Genomic DNA, 9,677 nt, shown 5'->3' with positions numbered 1-9,677 from the left:
AATGAGCTCTTTCCGTGCTGTATTATTCGATGATTTTATGAATTGCTTTTGACTTAGTCTGGACCGACTCATTGCTGTGACTTGCCAATCAACAGCCCAACTGTCCTGTGCAGCCAGTGAAATCAGCTGATTCAAAGTTGCCATGCTGTTGTGGCTGATGAGTCATCTTGGTTAATCCTTGCCACTGGACCAAGACCTAGCTCTGACAAGCCTCTATGGTGGCTGGTGTGCAACGGCCACCACATGTTAAAAAAATCCATGCACGGGCATCTTCCACCCTTCAACATGTAGTTTGGGACCTGGAATATTAGGTCCTTCATTGAAACACCTGTGAACTCATCCCTTTTTGGCGTGGAAGTAAGTCATCCTCGATACGAGGGACCACCTATGATGATGATGATGATGCCTTGAACATTAACAAGTTGAATTGACTGCAAAGGACAAGCAGGCTGGCAGCCAGCATGTTATATCAATAAACTGACAAGACGCTCCAAATATTAAACGCTGGGGGATCAGTTGCTCCAACTATGTTGGTGTCAGACATGGCGCAGTGGGTAGCACTCTCGCCTCAGAGTCAGAACATTGTGGGTTCAAGTCCCGTTCCAGAGACTTGAGCACAGAAGTCTAGGCTGACACTCCAGGACAATACTGAGGGAGTGCTGCACTGTTGGAGGTGCCATCTTTCGGATGAGATGTTAAACTGAGGCCCCGTCTCTGCTCTCTCAGGTGGACCCAACTTTCTGACTCAGAAGCTAGAGTGCTACCCTAGTGAAAGGCGCTAAATAAATGCAAATCTTTCTTTTGTTAGTTCCTGTTTTATATGCTTTTTTTAGGCACGAAAAAGGCGGCGTTTAGAGGAGATTTGATAGAGGTGTTTAAAATCATGAAGGATTTAGAGTAAATAAAGATAATGAGAGAGTACAGATCTATGGTGATTGACAAATGAACAAGAGCAAATGACATGAACAAAAACCTTTAAACACAATTGCCTGATAGGGCGGTGGATACAGATTCAATAGTAGTCTTCAAAAAGGAATTGGGTAAATACTTGAAGGAGAAAAGAATATAGGGATATGGGGAAAGAGCCGGGGAGGGACTGACTGGATTGCTGTTCGAAAGATACAGTGCAGACTCGATGGGCCGAATGGCCTCCTTCTGTGCTGTACTGTTCTATGATTCTCTAAGTACTTTTAAGTCATCCTCGACTCCAATTGGTGTTGCTGGTGTGCCTGGTGATGTCGGTGTTGGGGCTGATCGGGGTGGGATTCTGTGGAGCAAGGTGAGATTTTTTCAAGGGCACCGTGCTGCTGGAATAGATGGCAGGTGAGGTTGAGATGACAGAACAGGTTTATCAATGGTGAGAGAGGTTGCTCCAAGGAGATCACAGCGAATAGAGAGTTCACTGCAAACACTTCCAAACTTCATACAGCTCAAAAGTTTCTTCCAAATCCTGAAGGCTTGAGCTTCTGATATTGGAAAGTGAACAACTGTGAAATGGTAGCTTTTTTACCACTTCTGCAGCTGACAACTAGCCAAAGTGATGAAGAGTCATTGAAAACCCGACTCCACTTGCCTGGCGTGTTCTCTGAGGCATGGCAAGCCCGTCAAAAGGTTAGTAAAATTGTAAGTGCCTGCTTTTAATCCTCTTAAGTAGCATTCAACTACCGGTTAACAGCCTTAATTAACTGCCCCGCCGCTTGCTGTCGGGCCTGCGTGTTTTTAATTTTATTTACGTTTCTTTATAATAAAATTATTTCCAGCAAGGGAAAAAACCCGCTAGAGTTGGCATTCACCCAAACCGTCTGTTGTGAATGTTATTTTTAAAATTTGGGACCTGACAGAATGCTTCTGCGCAGCTTCCGGTAACTTCCGGTTGGTTGGCTAAAGTCATTCCGTTATCAATTATAGCTGGAATATGGCTGTTCATTTTCATTGCATCACACACATGAGAATTTTTTTCTAAATGGACTACATTCTGCTGCTAAAATGACAGACTGAAATCTACTGAAATCAGTTAAGAAGTGATTGTGGAAATTACTCTCTCACACTTATTCAGCCAATTCCATTTACCTTTTCAGTATGAGTTTACAACATAGAAAATAGGAGCAGTAGTAGATCAATTATTAAAGATGTAATAGTAGCGCATTTGGAAAGCAGTGACAGGATCGGTCCAAGTCAGCATGGATTTATGAAAGGGAAATCAGGCTTGACAAATCTTCTAGAATTTTTTGAGGATGTAACTAGTAGAATGGACAAGGGAGAACCAGTGGATGTGGGGTCATATGTAGGGTTTTAGGAGACCAGGAGCCAATGTACATCAGCAAGATGGCAGAGTGAGAGTTGGTGCGGGATAGGATACGAACCATAGAGTTTTGAACAAGCTGAAGTTTAACGACAGGTGAATAATGGGAGGCCAGCCAAGAAATCATTGGAACAGTTGAGTCTGGAAGTGACTAAGGCATGAATGAAGGTTGCAATGGCAGATGAACTGAGGCGGTGGCGAGTGATGTGACAAGAGGTGGAAGTAGGTAGTTGTAATGTACGCACCTGTGAGTTTGCTCACAGGCTGGCAGAGCTGTTGAGTTGGGAGTGGCTTAGCCAGTCACGTGATGTTCACAAGACTCAATAAAACCCCAGCCAGTTGGGGTTCAGGGTGTCCATGATGAGGCAGGTGGTTGTGAGCCTGGTGGGTGAACTGGTAATGTGTAGTGTGATTGTTGAACCTTTGCTAATAAATCAACTAGTTCTTAATAGCAATGTGTTGCTATGAATTCTTAAGCAAAGAACCCATGAAGCAGATACATTACAGCGGTCTTTATGATGGAGGGGATTTAGGGTCAGAAGCAACGTTCCCTATAATGTGCAGGGCTGCGCACCCAAAAAAAGGTAAGTGGGAACAGCGGTCAGAAGCTTAACTTTGTGTTAAGGATGCTGAGATTACAAGCTATCCAGTTCAGCCTGAGATAATTTATGGGTGGCGGGTGGTGTGCTGGAATCAGTGGTGAGGGTACGGAGTTTGTGGCTGGGGCTGAAGGCGGTGCCTCCAGCCCTTCCAATGTTTAATTGGAGGAAATTTCAGCCCATCCAAGACTACACATCAGATGACACTCTGACAACACAGATGCAGTGGACTGGTTGAGGGAAGTGGTAGAGAGATAGAGCTGGTTGTTATCAGTGGCAGCTGATTCCATGCCCGCAGATGATGTCACCAAGAGGCAGCATGTAGATGAGGAAGAGGAGGAGGCCAAGAACAGGTCGCTTGGGAACTCTGGAGGTAACAGTGGGGGATGACAAGAAAAGCCACTCTGGAAATGGCCTGTCTACAATCGGATGAGTAAGAATGAAACCAAGCAAGAACAGTCCAACAGAGGATAGGCGATGGACCAGCCATCTCAAAGTCTGCAGAGAAGTTGAGGAGGATGAGGAGAAATCATGCACATGGTCACAGTCACAGAGAATGTGACTTTTGTTAGGGCCGTTTCAGTGTGGAAATGTGATTAGAGATATTTATTGATGGAGTTGCAGGATAGATGGGCAATATGCATTATATAGTATTATGCACACATTATTTTAATACATTTAATTTTTGTTTGCATTGGATCATATATAAGCTTCAGTAAATAGAACTGTATGTTTGTTCCCTAAAATATCAAAAGGATGCATTTCTGCCCATATGTTTTAAAGAGCAAGAAAATAAATGTATAAAGTGCTCAAATCACATCTCTCAAACATCATTCAGAGTATTTCATACTCAATGAATTATACTGAAGTATAGTGGTTGTTGTTACATATCACACCACCGTTGGAGATTGGTTTTGCAATTTACAGCTCATAAACTCAAATTAATTTTGCTTTCAGGTGTCAGTTGTGGCTCAGTGGTCAGCAAACTCATCTCTGAGTCAGAAGGTTGTGGGTTCAAGTCCCACTCCAGGGACTTGAGCACATAAATCTAAGCTGACACTCCCAGTGCAGTGCTGAAGGAGTGCTGCATTGTTGGATGAGACTTCTGCTCTCTCAGGTCGATGTAAAAGATCCCGTGGCACTATTTCGAAGAAGAGCTGGGAAGTTATCCCCGATGTCCTGGTCAATATTTATCTCTCAATCAACATAACAAAAGCAGATTATCTGGTCATTATCACATTGCTGTTTGTGGGAGCTTGCTGTGTGCAAATTGGCTGCCACGTTTCCCACATTACAACAGTGCTTACACATTTGGCTGTAAAGCATTTTGAGATGTCCGGTGCTTGTGAAAGGTGATATATAAATGCAAAACTTTCTTTTTCTTTTTATTTGTAAGAATTTCTCATTTAATCCCAAACAAAATTGAAAAACAGCACTCATGACTATTTTCATCGCAATTCTGACCATTGCATATGAATTTGGAAAAAAACACCCCAATTACACAGCAAGATTTACAAATGACATGAAAGCAAACAGAATAATTCAGATAAAGCTGCATAGCAACAGCAAACAATTGTGGAGCATTAAACACATTCAAAGGAAACTCTAAATGTAAATTATTGTCTTGCATACAATTAATTTTGTAATATTCCTTGATGTTAAAATACAACATTAAATATTGCAAAACACAGATGAGCCTTGCTAGTGAAAACTTTAGCAATGAGAACTACCTGATATTAAGGGCTTCATCAGATGGTCCCGAACTATTTCCTATACAAGGCAATAGAGATCAAACCTTGTTAATACAATGAAACCCTCAACAAGGAGAAAGAACTTTTGGTTTTGTTCGCACCAAGATTTGTCTATTTGACCTCAACCCTTTTAAGTGTATTTCCTTCTAGACAATGTCAAGTATACTGCGCATTGTATTATGGGATGGGTAGTAAGGCTGCTGGTAAATTGCACTTGGAATATTGGATTACATTCTACTCTTGCTGATGTTTATTTTTTGCTTTTAAAGAAAGAAAAAACTTGTATTTACGTAGCACCTTTCATGTTGTAGTGTATTTGCTTCATGGGCTGTTTGCTTAAGAATTCACAGTTACACATTTGCTGTAAAGAACTAGCTGTGTTTATTAGCAAAGGTTTAACAATCAAACTGAATCCTTCCAGTTCATTCACCAGGCTCACAACTGCATACCTCATCGTGGAGACCCTGGATGTAATTAACTGGGGTTTTATTGAGTCTTGTGAAGATCACGTGACTGGCTAAGCCACTCACAGTGTAACAGCTCCACAAGCCTGTGAGCATGATCGCGGGTACATTCATTACCCATGTGTTCAGACCATCCCAAAGCACTTTACAGACAATTTATTGTTTTGTGGGCAAATGGAGCGGCCAAATATTGCATAGCAAGGTCCTACAAACAGCAAATGACCAGTTAATCTGTTTTGGTGGTGGTGTCGCTGACTGAGGAATTAATACTGGCCAGCACGACACCCCTGCTCTTCAAACAGTGCCATGGGATCTTTTATGTTCACTTAAATAAGCAGGGCAGGACCTCAGTTTAACACCTCTTTAGAAAGTCAGCACCTCCTACAGTATTGCACTGAAGTGTCAGGCCAGATTTATGTGGTCAATCCTGGGAATAGGGCTTGAACCCACAAACTTCTGTGTCAGAGGCAAGAGTGCTACCGCCAAGCCAGACTGACAGGTAGTGATTTTTCTACATTACTGGCCCCATCTCATCTTCGATTAACTGCTTGCTTCCAATTATCCAAGGGAAGCCAGTAGCAAATAGCAAATATAAATATAGCAGCATCCCTGCCTTCAGAAGGAGGAAAAGACACCAAAGAAATCTGCATTTTATTATTCGTTCCTGGGATGTGGGCATCGCTGGCAAGGCTAGCATTTATTGCCCATCCCTAATTGCTCTTGAGAAGCTGATGGTGAGCCAACTTCTTGAACCACTGCAGTCCGTGTGGTGAAGGTGCTCCCACAGTGCTATTAGGGAGGGAGTTCTAGGATTTTTGACCCAGCGATAATGAAGGAACGGCCGATATATTTCCAAGTCAGGATGGTGTGTGAATTGGAGGGGAACTTGGAGGTAGTGCTGTTCCCATGCGCTTGCTGCCCTTGTCCTTCGAGATGGTAGAGGTCGCGGGTTTGGGAGGTGCTGTCGAAGAAGCCTTGGCGAATTGCTGCAGTGCATCTTGTAGATGGTGCACACTGCAGCCACGGTGCACTGGTGGTGGAGGGAGTGAATGTTTAAGGTGGTGGATGGGGTGCCGATCAAGCAGGCTGCTTTGTTCTGGATGGCGTCGCTATATGAACAATAGTCATAGAAGGATCAAAGCAGCTGCCAGTAGGCCAACTTACAAAGCACAAGTATTTCAGTGGGCTAGGTCATGTGCTCATCCTGCAAGACTTGAGAATACCACACCAAACATAGAAATGGAAAAAAGAACCATGGACTCCCAATTTCTTGTCTCAGTGGAGGCTGGGTCATTGAATATATTTAAGGTGGAGTTAGACAGATTTTTGAATGATAAGAGATTCAAGGGTTATGGGGAGCAGACAGGGAAGTGGAGTTGAGGCCAAGATCACATCAGCCATGATCTTATTGAATGGCGGAGCAGGCTCGAGGGGCAGAAATGGCCTACTCCTGCTCCTATTTCTTACGTTCTTATGTTCTCAATAGCTTAGAAAAGCACTAGAAGCTGCAATCACCTGGGAAGAGATTAAGCAGTCAAAAGCAAGCATCTCACCCTTAGCAAGCTCCCGCCAGAGTGGAGCTAAATTATAAAACAGTTGAGAATCTGTTCAACCTCAGCCGCCTCCAGGCTAGATCCAAAGTTGTCCCATCCTCTGTCATTGAACTACAGTACGCAGATGATGTTTGCATCTGCGTGCACTCGGAAGCCGAACTCCAAGCCATCGTCAACACCTTCACCGAGGCATACGAGAGCAGGGGCCTTATGCTAAACATCCGCAAGTCAAAGGTCCTCTACCAACCTGATCCCGCCACACACCACTGCCCCCCGACTATGAAAATCCACAATGAGGCATTGGACAACGTGGACCATTTTCCATACCTCAGGAGCCTACTCTCAGCAAGAGCAGACATTGACGACGAGGCCTTCAGTGTGCCAGCGCGGCCTTCGGTCACCTGAGGAAGAGAGTGTTTGAGAACTAGGACCTCAAATCCGGCACCAAGCTCATGGTCTACAGGGCAGTAGTGATACCCGCCCTCCAATATGGCTCAGAGATGTGGATTATATACAGCAGACACCTCAAAACGCTGGAGAAGTGTTACCAGCTCTGCTTCCGCAAGATCCTGCAAATCCATTGGCAGGACAGACGCACGAACGTCAGTATTCTCGCTCAGGCCAACATCCCCAGCATCGAAGCATTGACCACGCTCATCAGCTTCGCTGGGCAGGCCACATCGTCCACATGCCCGATACAAGGCTCCTTAAGCAAGCACTCTCCGTGGAGCTTCTACACGCCAAGCGAGCCCCAGGTGGGCAGAGAAAACGCTTCAAGGACACCCTCAAAGCCTCCTTGACAAAGTGTAACATCCCCACTGACTCCTGGGAATCCCCGGCCCATGACCACCCAAAGTGGAGGAAGAGCATCCGAGAGGGCGCTGAGCACCTCGAGTCTCGTCGCCAAGAGCATGCAGAAACCAAGCGTAGACTGCAGAAGGAGCGTGCATCAACCCAGGCTCCCCGACCACCCTTTCCTTCAACCACTGTATGCCCCACCTGTGACAGAGACTGTAATTCCCGCATTGGACTCCTCAGTCACCTGAGAACTCACTTTTAGAGTGGAAGCAAGTCATCTTCAACTCCGAGGGACTGCCTATGATGATGATGATGGAATGGAAGAGCCCTTGCTGTTCTAGGTGACTGGGGCATTATAGGAGCAATTGCCAGACAATATAGAAATATTTTCACATTAGCCCTTTGATATTTGAGAACTGTTGTCACAAGCATGGGAAATGCGCCAACAGTTTGCAACTATCACAATCCATTCTGATGAAGGGGGCGATACTCCAAACGTTAACTCGCCTCTTCTCTCCACAGATGCTGCCTGGCCTGCTGTATGTTTCCATCATTCTCTGCTGTTGTTTCTGATTTTAGTATTTTGACCATTAATTTAATTGTGCAATTATATAATGGAAAAATTTTAAAAAACAGATTTGCAAAAAAACGGAACTTGAAAGTATGTCTACATCTGGGTTTTTAGACATATCAGTAACTGTTTTCATGATTAGCTTCACCAAAGGATCAGTGGTGTGGAAAAGATCCAAAAGTCACATACTTTTTCCGATAGCTAAATAGGTCACAGAAAACTGCTATACTAAAGGTTTAATCTGTTAACATCTTTTTGGTTAAATTAAGATACATTTATGGTAACTTATCATTTCATGCTAACAGGTTTCTAAAAGTGTTAGCTTACACTATGGCCAGTCAAGATGATAAGAAATGTTAAGAGTTTGGAATGGACCTGATAAGTTCTCACTAACAAGATCCATCTGTGTGCTCAACCTATGCAATTGTTCTACCAAGCAAATGTCACTTCAGTTACTTTAGAAATGCAATTGGAGATATCTGCTGCTGTTTTAATTGTGTATTTTTAAGATTTTCTGTGTTATAGAACAAAGATACATCATGTGAAAAGTTCCTTAGTTTGGGAAACATGGTTAAAAGATGACTATCAGAATACAGATCCAACTGGACTTCTGCAGCCCACTAATCTACCCATGGGAGGCAAATTAATCCAAATTTTTATAAAACTACGACTATGAACAGAGCATTGATACAACATCTTGGGAGTCAGATAAACCAGGCATTATAGCGAGAGGGCATATTTAACAAGGTTACTCGCTACTGGGTGAGGATGGAAACTTTGTAAGCAAGTGGAATGGACTTGGGCAATTTAGTATTAAAATCAGCTGCAGTGCGGTCCTACAAAGGCACATAGCTGCAGTTGTGCTGCTTGTCCTACTGTGATGTGTAGGTGGCCCTGGGACTGGGATGTTTGCTTTAATAAACAAGGTGAAGCCAGGGTGAGATTGAGTGTCTTCGCACAGTGATATCTGAGCCCGGATAGCACATTTTCAGAAGCTGCATACACGTGTAAAATAAGATTGAAAATATTTTAAGTCACTATGCTTAAACTGAATGTTTCGGATTTCAGGCAGTGCTGTATACTATAAGCAGAACTTTTATTCCTGTCACTAGAACAGAAGTCCTGCTTATAAACATACAGCACCAGTATCGACTACTGGATTCAATGATTGTTGTTAACCAACCTGTAACCTATTGACTCTGGAGAAGTTTCACCTCCCTCACTGGATTGTTCCAGCTGATAGTCTCTGACAGTAGTGTCAACCGTGGCTCAGTGGGTAGCACACTTGCCTCTGAGTCAGAAGATTGTGGGTTCATGTCCCACTCCAGGGACTTGAGCATGGGAAATCTAGACTGACACTCCAGTGCAATGCTGAGGGAGTGCTGCCCTGTCAGAGGTGCTGTCTTTCAGATGAGACGTTAAAAGGGACATGATGGGCTGAAATGCCCTCCTTCCGTGCTGTAAATTTCTATGGTTCTATGAAAACCGAGGCCCTCAAGTGGATGTAAAAGATCCCCTGGCACTATTTAGAAGGGGAGTTATCCCTGGTGTCCTGTCCAATATTTATCCCTCAATCAACATAACAAAAAAACAGATTATCTGGTCATTATCACGTTGCTGTTTCTGGGAGCTTGCTGTG

The sequence above is a fragment of the Pristiophorus japonicus genome, chromosome 21 (genome assembly GCF_044704955.1).
Source record: "Pristiophorus japonicus isolate sPriJap1 chromosome 21, sPriJap1.hap1, whole genome shotgun sequence".
NCBI lineage: Eukaryota > Metazoa > Chordata > Chondrichthyes > Pristiophoridae > Pristiophorus > Pristiophorus japonicus.
This window is presented reverse-complemented; position numbering follows the sequence as displayed.